Here is a 12309-nt window from a genome sequence, read left to right as displayed (position 1 = left end):
GAATACCACACTCTTTTCAATATAGTCTTTACTTCTCTTGTATCACAGTCAGGTACCAGTACTTTTCATACTTTCTTTAAACTTGCATCATCAAGAGTTTCCAAGTTAATACATCCAGGGTAAGTTAAATAATAAATAGATTCTGTGCTTCCACAGCAGCTCTTCCTACAACAGACACATGAATCATTGTTAAGATCATAGTGAAGTGCCCCACAAGCATGGAGAATTTGTTACTTTAACGAAGACTCACTATATGACTAATAATAGTTAATTTGTCTATTATTTAATTGTATTGCTTTGTATTTGTCATGTCTTGTATGTTTTTCAGTTTTGTACTTGTGTATTTGTATGTGTCTCAGTGTACTCTGACGTAGGAGGACGGCTATAGTCAAATGGCTACAGGTTAAATGATGCATCACACAACCATACAACTACCAGTTTATGCTACAGCAACAAAGTCATGATCAACCATGGTATGTGCCTTTTGGAGTTCCGACAAAATTTGCTCCTAGCACTACTCCTTTACCTTTCTTCTTGTGCTTGTCTTAGGAAACCATTAATCTTTAATATGACAGTTTTCTTACACTCAAAATTTAATTAAAATGTTTATGCTACTTCCAGTTATAACAATACAGAAAACGTTGACTATGCTCCAATGATCTATCATGTGAGATACCTCCACCAGAGGGTCACTTGAGATTAGCAGTCACCCTAATACAACAACTACAGCCATATAATAGAACATTAGACATGCATAATATATCACTCATCCAGTCTTAATGTATTTTTGACATTACTTTAGCAAAAGTTATTCAGCATCACTGATCTTTATAGTGCGATTGCTGCAGTCCCAATGGCAAGCCCACAATTATGCTAATATTAAAACGCTCAGTTATTTGAGTGCCATGTAATAATGTGTCCCGCTGAGTGAAAACCGGCCGTTTTTGCAAAATTATAGTTTGCCATGAAATTCTATTGAAATACACTGAGTAAAAATATGCATGTTACATGAAAATTTACGCATGCTTTAATAGCATTCATACGCACTGAAATTAGGCTCAAATTAAGAAAGCCTGTACATCACTGGATTTGACTGTTTATGGAGAAAATCTTGTTGCAAAGCAAAGGATACATGAGTTATGGACACGATGCAGCAAAAATGACATTCACCATCATCGTTTTGTAGTTGGAATGGCCTTCTTCTTTGTCAACATGGAGGAGCACAGGGAAAGCACTATAACTTGATTGATTTACCAGTTTATGGTGCACAGATTGAGACAATTAAGACAATTAAGTCCCATCTTCATAGCTTGTTTTAATTGTGAGTTATGATCAATTGTCTAAGCCCCTGTAATTTAATGAGGTTACATAGCATATTTAAACCAAGTTAATGGAGGAGCAATGAAAGGCGCATTGGGCATTAATTAGAGTGCCAGGTGAGCATCAATCAGAGTTCACGCATGTGCAACAGTCAACATGTGCATTGGGTGTTTTAAGAGTAGTGGGAGCGTTCAAGCGAGATCACGATTTCCCTGAGAGACATGCCTAGGACGAAGAGAGGAAGTGAAAAAAGATCCCTAATCCGAATACCACGACGACGGCTGAAGAGCAACTCTCTACTACCGGATCGCGTATCGGGCCGAAGAAGAAAGAACCGTCCTACTGGGGCTGGAAAAGAATCTTCTGGAACCACTAAATCAACTAAAAGGAAGAGTACAACGGCCGATCCGCCACGTCAGAAACATCAGCGTGTGGCTACTATCCGTGAACCAGAGAGCGACTCCTCAACCAGTGAAGATGATGAAGAATTCGATGACAATCCATTAACCAAGGCCAATATTCCAAAAATTGTTGAAGCAGTCATTAGTAACCGGAAAGTGAGGACCCTCAGGAGAAGAGCCAAGATAATCCCCACCTAGGTGAGTAGCTTGCCTATCTGTTCGAATCGTGTGGCATCAGGAGTGACGGCGTGGCATTGTGCGTGATAATTGGCATAACGCAAAGTCAGCTGGCGTGTGCGTGATAATTAGCGTAATGCAAAGTAAGCTTCTTGCGGTTACGCCGTATGTCACATCTCGCTTCGTTATGCGATTCGAACACTTACAAGTATAATGTGTTTGTGTTGATGGTAAATATGGTAGGGATATTTGTAGCAGTGTTGTGGGCATTAGGTAGACAATTAGGTAACCATGAAGCCATACACCGAGACTACCTTGCCCAACTGTATATATATATAAATGGACATACCATTGAGCCCCATTCTTTCTGCACTCTACTACTATAACGGTGTTACCTCTCTCCTGCACCTTCCTAGATCAGGAGCATGTCAACGTACTTTCATCAAAACGGAAGAAGGCCCCTCGTCCTACCAACCAGCTGTCTGCACCTCTAATAGCAAGTTCAACTATACCACCAGTCCCATAAAACCTGGTTGATAAGATTGAAGCTGGCAAATTCATAGAGATAGGAGACCTTGTTCCAAGCCACTTGGGTTTTGAGGAGACAGCAAGATCCAAGCCAAAACAAAGATCAATTACCAACATATCCGAATGGCTACAAGCATTCACCATTTATGTGTCAGTCGTTTCTAAGAAGCATGTTCCGGACTTGATGGGTTACCAGATCCTAATGCTGGAAGCCAGCAATGAATACCAGAATAATCGCTGGCTGGCATATGATCAACGATTCCGACAGCTTGCCGCCTCCCAACCAAGCTGCAAGTGGTCTATCACAGATTCAACACTTTGGAGCCTAGCTTTTACAGGCCAAGCCAAAGTAAATCGCTGCAAACATTGCTTTAGTTTATTTCACCAATCCATAGACTGTGAATTTGCTCAAGTTCAACCTCCAGCTCACATGACCAAACGCATCAAGCTCCAGGCTACTGACGATTCATTTGCCATCAATGGAATGAACAACACGCTCAGGGATGCATTTTCCCAAACTGCCGTTATGAACATGTGTGTTATTACTGTTCCTTTAATTCGGCTGTGAAGGACATCCATCATAAGGCTTTGTTCTGTCCTAACCCTCCTGCCCAGCAGTTGACTACAAACCAATGGCCTAGGTCACTGTTTCAATGATGTATGTAGACTGCGGTCAAAAAACTTTTAGCGTGCCACTATTTCATTTAACTACTAGTATGTGTACTCATATTGTACAATATACAATCAATTTTTTTTGCTGTGCTGTTCAATAACATGTAATTGCTATGAGGTATCTACCTTAATAATTCATATACATAATTATTTATAATTCCAAATGGTGTCCTAGAGCCAATCCATCGAAGGGATACAAAATCAGAACCACAGTGTTCTAAATAACCTCAGGACACCAGACAATTACATCAGTTGTCAGGCCATAATTGAATTTGTTCAGAAATAGTGTCCTTTCAAAGTGTAGCAGAGTTTATTGGGCTAGGAGGGAGGCCAGACATGATGGTATTGATATGTAATTAAGTTATTTGTCTGTGGTGACCACAAAGGTATTCCCAAGATGTACTCTGAGGTTAACTGCTGTGCCAGCCTACTTGTCTCAGACCTGTACTGCAGTAGTAAAATGTATTTATAAACTGATTTCCAGTAGTACTTTTACTTGTGGTTTTCATCATCACTTGTACAAGTTTATATTTTAAGCTAGAATGGACAAGACATCAGTGCATCTCTTATGTTCATACACTGTATTAGGGTAAAGCCAGTTCAAATGTATTTTAAACAATGGTAGCATAAGCAAAGTTTAACCACATATAGCTATGTAGGAGACCTTGACAGAAGTCCTTATGACTCCTTTCCTTGTAATAGAATTGATTCCATAGAAGCTCTTTTATGTGACCAGTAGTTACACTTTAAAATACTGTAGTATCAGTGTGAGTGGTTGAGTAGTAATCAGCTCTACAGTACATGGGTGGCCCCAGAAGCAAACATATCTACTGTAACTTGGTAAAAACACAGGAAAGGAGAAACAACAAAAGTTAAAAAGTACGGTCAAATTGTTTGATGTCCACTCAACTTTCACAATGTCCGGACAGTATGTCAGGACATGTTTGAAAAGTTATTTCGCATACTGGAACCATACCCTCAGTGGCTACAGCAATGGCAGAATCACCTTTCTCCTGTCCCACTTTTCAATCAAATTCCTGTAGAAGTTGGCTACATTCACACTCCACTCATCTCAACTGCTTGGCTATATCACTTAAGGCATCACCCACATCAAAACCTAGTCCAGTATTTCCTGCAGAGTATCTCCCTTGGCTTTAGAGTGGGTTCTAATGGGAGTGGTACACAATCAGCACAAAGGAACCTTCAAATCATCCTACAGTTGTGGATGACTATCTTCATAATGAACTATTACTAGGCAGGATGTTGGGCCCATACCCACTGTCAATATGTCCGGGTGTTCACATAAAAAGATTCGGGGTCATCCTGAAGAACCATCAGCAGGATAAGTGGCGGCTCATTACAGACCTGTCCTACCCAGTAGGTAGTAGTGTGAATGATGGCATACCTTCACAGCTGTGCAGCCTGACCTATGTAACCATAGATGATGCCATATTAAACATACTTAAGTCAGGAAAAATACAATGTTGGCAAAAATTGATATCAAGAGTGCCTTTCGCCTACTACCTGAACACCAAGCAGACTGACATTTACTAGGGGTGAGATAGAGAGGCAGTATATATATTGATCATTGTATCCCCTTTGGTCTTCATTCAACACCAAAATTATTCAATGTTCTCGATAACCTTTTAGCCTGGATCATGGAAAATGCAGGTGTTTCTTATCTTGACGTCCCCTTAGCACCCGATAAACTAGAAGGTCCTTCAACATCCTTGTCATTCCTGGGAATCATATTAGACACTGAAAGAATGGAAATTATGCTACCAAAAGATAAACTCACTAGAATACAGCAACTGTTGACGACATGGCTCCTCAGGAAGAAAGCTAGAAAGAGGCAGATTTTATCGCTAGTAGGCACTCTCCAACATGCCACAAAAGTTGTGCGTCCCGGCAGAGCATTTGTCTCAAGAATGTATTCAACGGCAGCTAAGCTCCACGAGATGCACTTCATCACTAGGCTAAACACATCATTCAGGTCCGATTTGTTGTGGTGGCATACATTTCTCCAATCATGGAACGGTCTCGGTATTCTTAGACACCCAACCGTCTCATATCTGGATTTCTGTGCCCAAACAGATGCCTCAGGAGCATGGGGTTGTGCAGCGGTGTTGGACCTCCAATGGTTGCAGTGGCAATGGCCCCCAGAATGGTACAAAATAGGGATAATGGCAAAGGAGCTTGTGCCAATCATTTTCACTTGCATTGTATGGGGGCCTTATCTGTCCAAACACCACATTAACTTCCATTGTGACAACGCTAATTTAGCCATTGCCATTAATAAAGGCTCAAGTAAGGATAAGTTTGTAATGCATCTGCTCCGCTGCCTATCATTTTTCGTTGTTCACTTCGACATTTACATTACTGCTACTCACCTACCGGGGGTGATCAATGTGACTGCTGATCACCTTTCTCGTGGTCGGTTGGATCAGGCCTTCCAAGTTACTCCCACCTTGTCATATCAACCTACAGTGATTCCCCACACAGCCTTCCAGTTAATCTTTCCTTGCAGGCTTGACTGGATCTCCCCCCACTTCCTTCGACTTTTTCACAAGACTTTATCATTCATTTATTTTGATTGCATTTGTATATGCTGTTAACACCATTAATGTATTCATGTACTACTGTTAATACTGTTATCATGGCTGCCATGTTTACACCAAAAAAAAATTTTTTTACTGATTTCTTATACCCACAGAGCTCTTGTCAGCCACACTATTCCAACTGAGTGCAGCAGCACAAACCACTTCAACTTAGGAATATCAGCAGCAACAAAGAAAGCCTACACAGCTGGCCTCCGCAAGTACATCACCTTTTGCTCTGATGCTAGCTTACAGGCTTTCTTATACTACTATACAAGTGTACCTCTCTGCTGTGAGGTACAGTTGCACTACACAAATGGAGAATCATTGCCCCCAACAACACCAAGATCACACTACATTTTGAAAGGCATACGTAAATCATGTGCAATTACCCATGAACCAAGGGAACGGCTGCTTATTACTTTTCCAATTATGGTGCATCTACATGTAGTGTTTTCAAAACACACCAGCAACTACAGAGATGTGATGATCTGGGCCGCCTGCTGCCTTGCCTATTTTGGACTTCTTAGAGTCAGTGAATTTACCACATCGTCACCGGACCACTTTGACCCTTTAACCGATTTGCTTTTATCAGATGTAGCTTTAGACAATAGAGCTTCTCCAACACTTGTACAGATCACACTTAAACAGTCAAAAGGAGACCAGTTTAGGAAAGGGACACAAATATGTTTAGGCAAGATGACCCATGCCATCTGTCCAGTCCAGGCCTTGGTACAGTACCTAGTCAGGCGAGACGGCACCCCAGGACCACTGTTTGTGTGGCCTAACAACAAGGCATTGACAAGAGCATCATTTAGCTCAGCCCTCAACAAAGCCTTAAAAGAGCTGCACATGGACCCCCACCAGTTTAATACACATAGATCAGAATTGGTGCTGCTACATCAGCCAAACGGGCCAGTGTGAGTGACTCACACTTAAAAGCCCTGGGCAGGTGGAGAAGTGATGCCTACTTATGCTATGTTCGACTGTCACCACAAGATTTAACAGGATTGTCGAAGTCTCTTGCATATACACCATCTTCGAAACAAAATAGCTAGGCGTGTCTTGCTTACCGCGAACACTTAATATTATCCAACTTACCACGTATCCATAATCTATGCTAGATTAGTTATAATAACTATACCACAGTGCAGACATGTTGTATGTATAGGCATAGCTAGATGAGTTATAGTTCTACTTACATAATGTGTATATGTGTGTAGTTACAAGGGATGATGGTGTGTCTTACATGTAGAGTTGTAAATTCAGGCAAATAATCTAAAGAAATAGTTTTCTCATACTTTATCTATATATTTAGGTCTACCCTTGAGTGGAAAGCCATGTGGCATGCCTTTCTATGGCCTGGTACACCCAAGCTACATCAGTTAGTGTATTCACCCTTAGCCATTTAAAAATACCCCCTCCAAGCCAATTGATATGTACACAGAACATCTTCTCCAGAGTTATATCCCAGCCTTAAAACTGACTAGGTTCCCACAGCAGACAGAGTCCTTGTACAACTACCAAACACACCACATCAATTGACAGTGGTGTATCTAATAATCAGTGTCAAGTATGTTGGGAGGTGAGCAAACTACATTAATTTCACGTATTGTTGTTGACAAAATTAATCGAGTTTATCACTGTTTCAACTGTCAAGCACTATAACTCTAAGAGCATTCATAATAAAAGGCTGAAACTTTGGCTGTCCACTCTTTTGTTACTATAGATTACAGAGATGCAATAAAATGGAATTCGAGGAATGTCGAAAACGGCTGGTTTTTGCTCAGCAGGTCACAATCATTAGTTAAGTGGGAAAATCTTTTACTTTGGCACTGAACTAAACATAATGTGTACATACAGTACAGTATATATGTTACCATTTTGTTTATAGCCAAACACAAGATCAATCCAGTGATGCAAGTTAGCTGAAACATTATCCGACTCTAATGCCTGAAAATAAATCACCAAAAATAGCAAACAGATTTCCAAGCACACACACCTCCTTGTATATTCTAATGAATTCTTCTGGTGAATTTCCCCAACAAGAAAGCTTTACATTTCCAATTGCTTCTCCAAAATGATTGACACCTAATTCAAACTAAAAATACACAAACACAGCTGGTAATGTTCAGTGAGCAGCAATTAAACTATTATGAAGATTACGGAGGGGAAATGCACATAACCATCCGTCTGTGTATCCAAAATACAGACTACTAGAAAGTTCACATGTAAAAATGGATAAACACACATGTAACACTTTCACATCTCAGATCAAAGAGCTGCCCAGACTACATCTGGGAAGTGAGATAAGGTTGAAAACAATTGTGGGGATCGATTATGCTCATGTCATATGGATTTTTGCCATAAAACCACTCAGATGGAGAGCGTTTTGTTATTCTCGCTATCCTACGTATGAGTTGAAAAATGTTGGGCTAAAGTGAGAACTAGTGATATAGCTTTTGCACCAATCTTTTCCACATGTTTCTGAATACAGACCACACACCCATCACAATGTTACTACTCTGCATGAAGTAACCACTCTATAAGCAAGCTTACAATACATCAATTATTCCATAAATGATTCAATAGCACTGATTAAAACACTAAACTTGCATAACTGAAATTCACCGTGATACCTCTAGGATCTGTCTGATCATCATACCGAGAATGTACTACAGTAGCTGCTGACCCATAATGGAAATGTTTAGGTATGCATATAAACATTTCCATTATGGGTCAGCACACCCATCACCCATCACAATGTTCCAGACCACACACCCATCACAATGTTTAGGTATGCATCCAGTGGCTGTACTCATATTGGCTTGGGTGATTGATCACCCTGTGCAGGCCATTAGCCTGATACTGATGGGAAGTGTTACATATTAACATGGGGCATTCGGGTTTTGTCTGAAATATTTGCCCTCCGCCCTTGAGCCTGCAGTCCTCAGGCAGTCGGGCATACATTTCAGACAAAGCCCTCATGCTCGTGTTGTACACAACACTCACCTTGTTATCATTTACAAACATCTGTGGTAAGAAAAACAACTCTGGTATCAGCTCCTACAAAATAGACATTAGTATTTTCAACTAGCAGTAAATCTATTGATTATTGTTATTTAATTTTGACCCTAGTAATACAGAGTTGATAAAACAATGGACACGTACTCTAAAATCAGATGTACTTTCTTCCACGTTTCTTCCATAGAAGAGAATACTCTGATAGGATCATCAAAATAGCCTCCATTGAACTCAATGTGGAGGGATGAGTAAGGTTCCTATGTACAATATCAAAATCAGTAAGAATGAATTACATATAGTACAAACGTACCACTCTGATTAACCAGTGTAGGGTATATGCCATTGTTGAGTAATGAGTCCCAAACAGAAATTTTGGCATTTCATCATCCATAAAATCATAGCGTGTTTTGAACTGTTCTAGTTGGTCTGGATTCAACAAGCCAATAGGCTGTGAAACAAGATATGCAGCACATACATTCAGTTGCATTTTAAAGATGACAAGATACTGTAATGCAACTTAACTTTAAATTTAAACAATTACTTTTTTCTTAACAATATCTAGCTTTATATACCTTAGACAAATCTCTATAGATTTTTGGGTTGTTAAGATCTAATTCTTCAGAACAGTAACCATTCAATATCCATGGAAACACTGGGTACTGGCCAAGGCCATTATAAGATCGTCCTAACACAACAGAAAATCAGTGACAGAAAATAGAAATACAAACTGGCAATATTTACTGTATACAGTTACGTAAATTACAAACCAAACTTTCAACTATGGACTCAAGTAAAAATATAAACACAAATCAATACAAACTATACATACAGTATATACTTAATTAGATTTATGAGATATGTACAATTTGCAAACTGTATGTAAAATGTATACACAAGCTACAAAATACCTGATATAGTATTTAAAAACATCAAATAATCAAAATTCGTCATTTCTCTTTTTTTACCATCTTGATGACATATTAGATTTCTTAAGTAGCTGCAATGAAGAAGCTAAGGAAATTGACCTATGACAATGGAAAATGACATGAAAAAAAAGATGCATAATATAATACACACACTGTATACCACCACAAAGTTACTACAATTGCTAGGGAAATACATATGTAAACACACTACAGCAATGCTGATTATATTCACAAATTCATTGTTTTGTACCTTGTAATAGGTACTCCATACAACTTTCCAACTCCAAACGCTTTACAAACTGCTTCAGGGCTTGGAAGTTGTCAAAGAAAGTAGCCACTATTACACACCGATGTAAAAATCACCAAAAGAAATTACAAAGAAAAGACAAAGTTAACCTAAGGAGAGAATTGGTTAAATAAAAATATATATAGAAACTTGCTGGAGGGTTTGGAGGCTGTTCTACATTGCCAATTCTGCCACATTATGAAGGGAAAATGAGGTAGGTTTTTGATATTTTTGGGCAAGACAATCCAAACCTCAATGATCCCTGTACTGTATAACATATGTGACCAACTGGCCAGTTCCAAAGACACCATGGACTCTGTCCACAACCACTGTCATTAGTCACTGAATAAAGCTAGTTAAATAGTGCAAAGCTAACAGTTTGATTCAACTTATAAAGTATGATAAGAAATAGCTCTGTAAAGCTAACTATAGGATTGTGCTACACTAATTTTGCAACCTTAAGTTCTTGTATCATGGCGTCCAACCAACCTGATACACATCCCACATATACGTACATGTATGAAGACACAACCAGTTCAAATTAACATGGGAGTTATATTTGGAGGCAATGGAAATGGGGATCACATAATGAAATGTGGAGATACTTTCCAGGAAGGAATTATGTATGTGTACAGCATGTGTCGATCACATATTTATTCATTAAAGTTTCTTAGTAATGTAAGTTTAATTTCATGCTTCGCAGCATATAGTGTACTAAATATATGGACAATAGCAGGCATTAAACTACAACAAATATCTTCTTGTACTTTGATTACAGAAGAACACTTCAGCAGCTCTTCTTTGGTGAAGATACAACCGTAAGAACACTGCAGTCACATCAGCATACCACCACTTCTCAACACATGACGTATCCAGCTAATGGAGACAAGTAATTATAAATTATGTAAACACTACATAGTTAGCTAGGAATCAAAGGTGCCTATAACATTATATTAGAGTTATACATATTCTATTGCACATCTTACATAATTAGAAACTTCCGTTGTGTCTTTAGGGTTGAAGCTAAAAGATGATTTGCCAAATGTCAGTGTACCGGGAATAGCATGTGCCATTAGAAGTATGGAGCAGCTCATAGTTAAAGATGATCTACCTACAGTTAATATAAATGTAAGGTAACACATACATGTAGTACAATGTGACACACAAATTGCGTACCAATGCTTTCAGTGGTATCCTCATCATCTATTAACACTTATTGTATATCTTCATTCTCTGTGTTCCACTGAAAGCTGGTTGGCTGTACTTGAACTGTGCCTGAATCTGAAGTGTCAGCAACAACTACAAAAATACACACAACATTTCAGCCAACATTGCTACATTGCTATCAACACAAATTTTAAATATAGATGAGCCCAGCAGCTACATTCCTAATAGTGTATGCTGATTTCACATTTAACCAACCAGCTTAGCACCTCATATGCTGAAGAACTAACCAAGCACAGCAGTGTTAATACCTTTATTTCTAGAGGCTTGCAAATAGGCAGTACCATGGGAGTTTTCAACTAATTTAAGTCTTCATCTGCTGCTATCTTCAGTTAAACATAATTTCCAAAATCCTGATGAGGCATCACTTGTACTAAAGTATACAAATATGTAAAGTAACTATGTACGTATGTAATATCTAAATACCTTGTTGACAAAGTGTCAAGAATACCCTCCGCATTCACAGATCACATCAGACATGATTCAAGTAATACTTTATTTATTAACCTCCTTGGTTACCATTTTCCATTCATTTACTGAAGCAACATTGTGTCTTGCTAGAGCAGTTACATTTAGATGATCATTTTCACTAGTTCACTCTGAAGACTTTGAATGATAGTCTGCCATAATTTGCTGGGTAAGTAACATAAACAAACAGTAATGTTGTTAGCTGTATACTGTATATACATTTCCTTGTGAAATAATCTGAAAATACTGTTTAAAACTTTCTTTTATGACATCCAGTTCACTATCTGCTATGCTTCTTATATACGAATCACAAAAGGTAACTAGTTGCCTATAGTACAGTATAGTGTGGTTAGGAACACTAATACAACTACATGCACTTTATAAAACAGTTTGAAATTGTCACTACCATGAACACTGCAATGAATAGGTAACTCTTGCTTGTGCCACCACTACTAAAATTGTAATCCTTTATAAAATTATATAGCCACCTGCTTGTTAGGAATTAGGATTGCCGCTACCATTAACATTGGAATGAATCGGTGGTTCTTGCTTGTGCCACCATTGTTAAAATTGCAAGCCTTTATAAAACAGTTTGAAAATGTATAGACACCTGCTTGTTAGGAATTAAGGTTTCCACTACCATTAACATTGGAGTGAATCGGCAGCCCTTGCTTGTGCCATCACTG

At 38.8% G+C, this 12309-nt stretch overlaps 1 long non-coding RNA gene across 1 annotated transcript; it reads left to right on the top strand.

The window, feature by feature from the left end:
* Nucleotides 1-1454: 1454 nt before the first annotated feature.
* On the top strand, nt 1455-11058 carry LOC136256619 (uncharacterized). The gene is made up of 3 exons (XR_010701570.1): nt 1455-1919; nt 10710-10820; nt 10947-11058. It is a non-coding gene; the product is annotated as an uncharacterized lncRNA (long non-coding RNA).
* Nucleotides 11059-12309: the final 1251 nt, after the last annotated feature.

This window comes from Dysidea avara, chromosome 5 (assembly GCF_963678975.1).
Source record: "Dysidea avara chromosome 5, odDysAvar1.4, whole genome shotgun sequence".
NCBI lineage: Eukaryota > Metazoa > Porifera > Demospongiae > Dictyoceratida > Dysideidae > Dysidea > Dysidea avara.
Note: the sequence above shows the minus strand (reverse complement) of the source record. Positions and strands in the feature narration are given on the sequence as shown.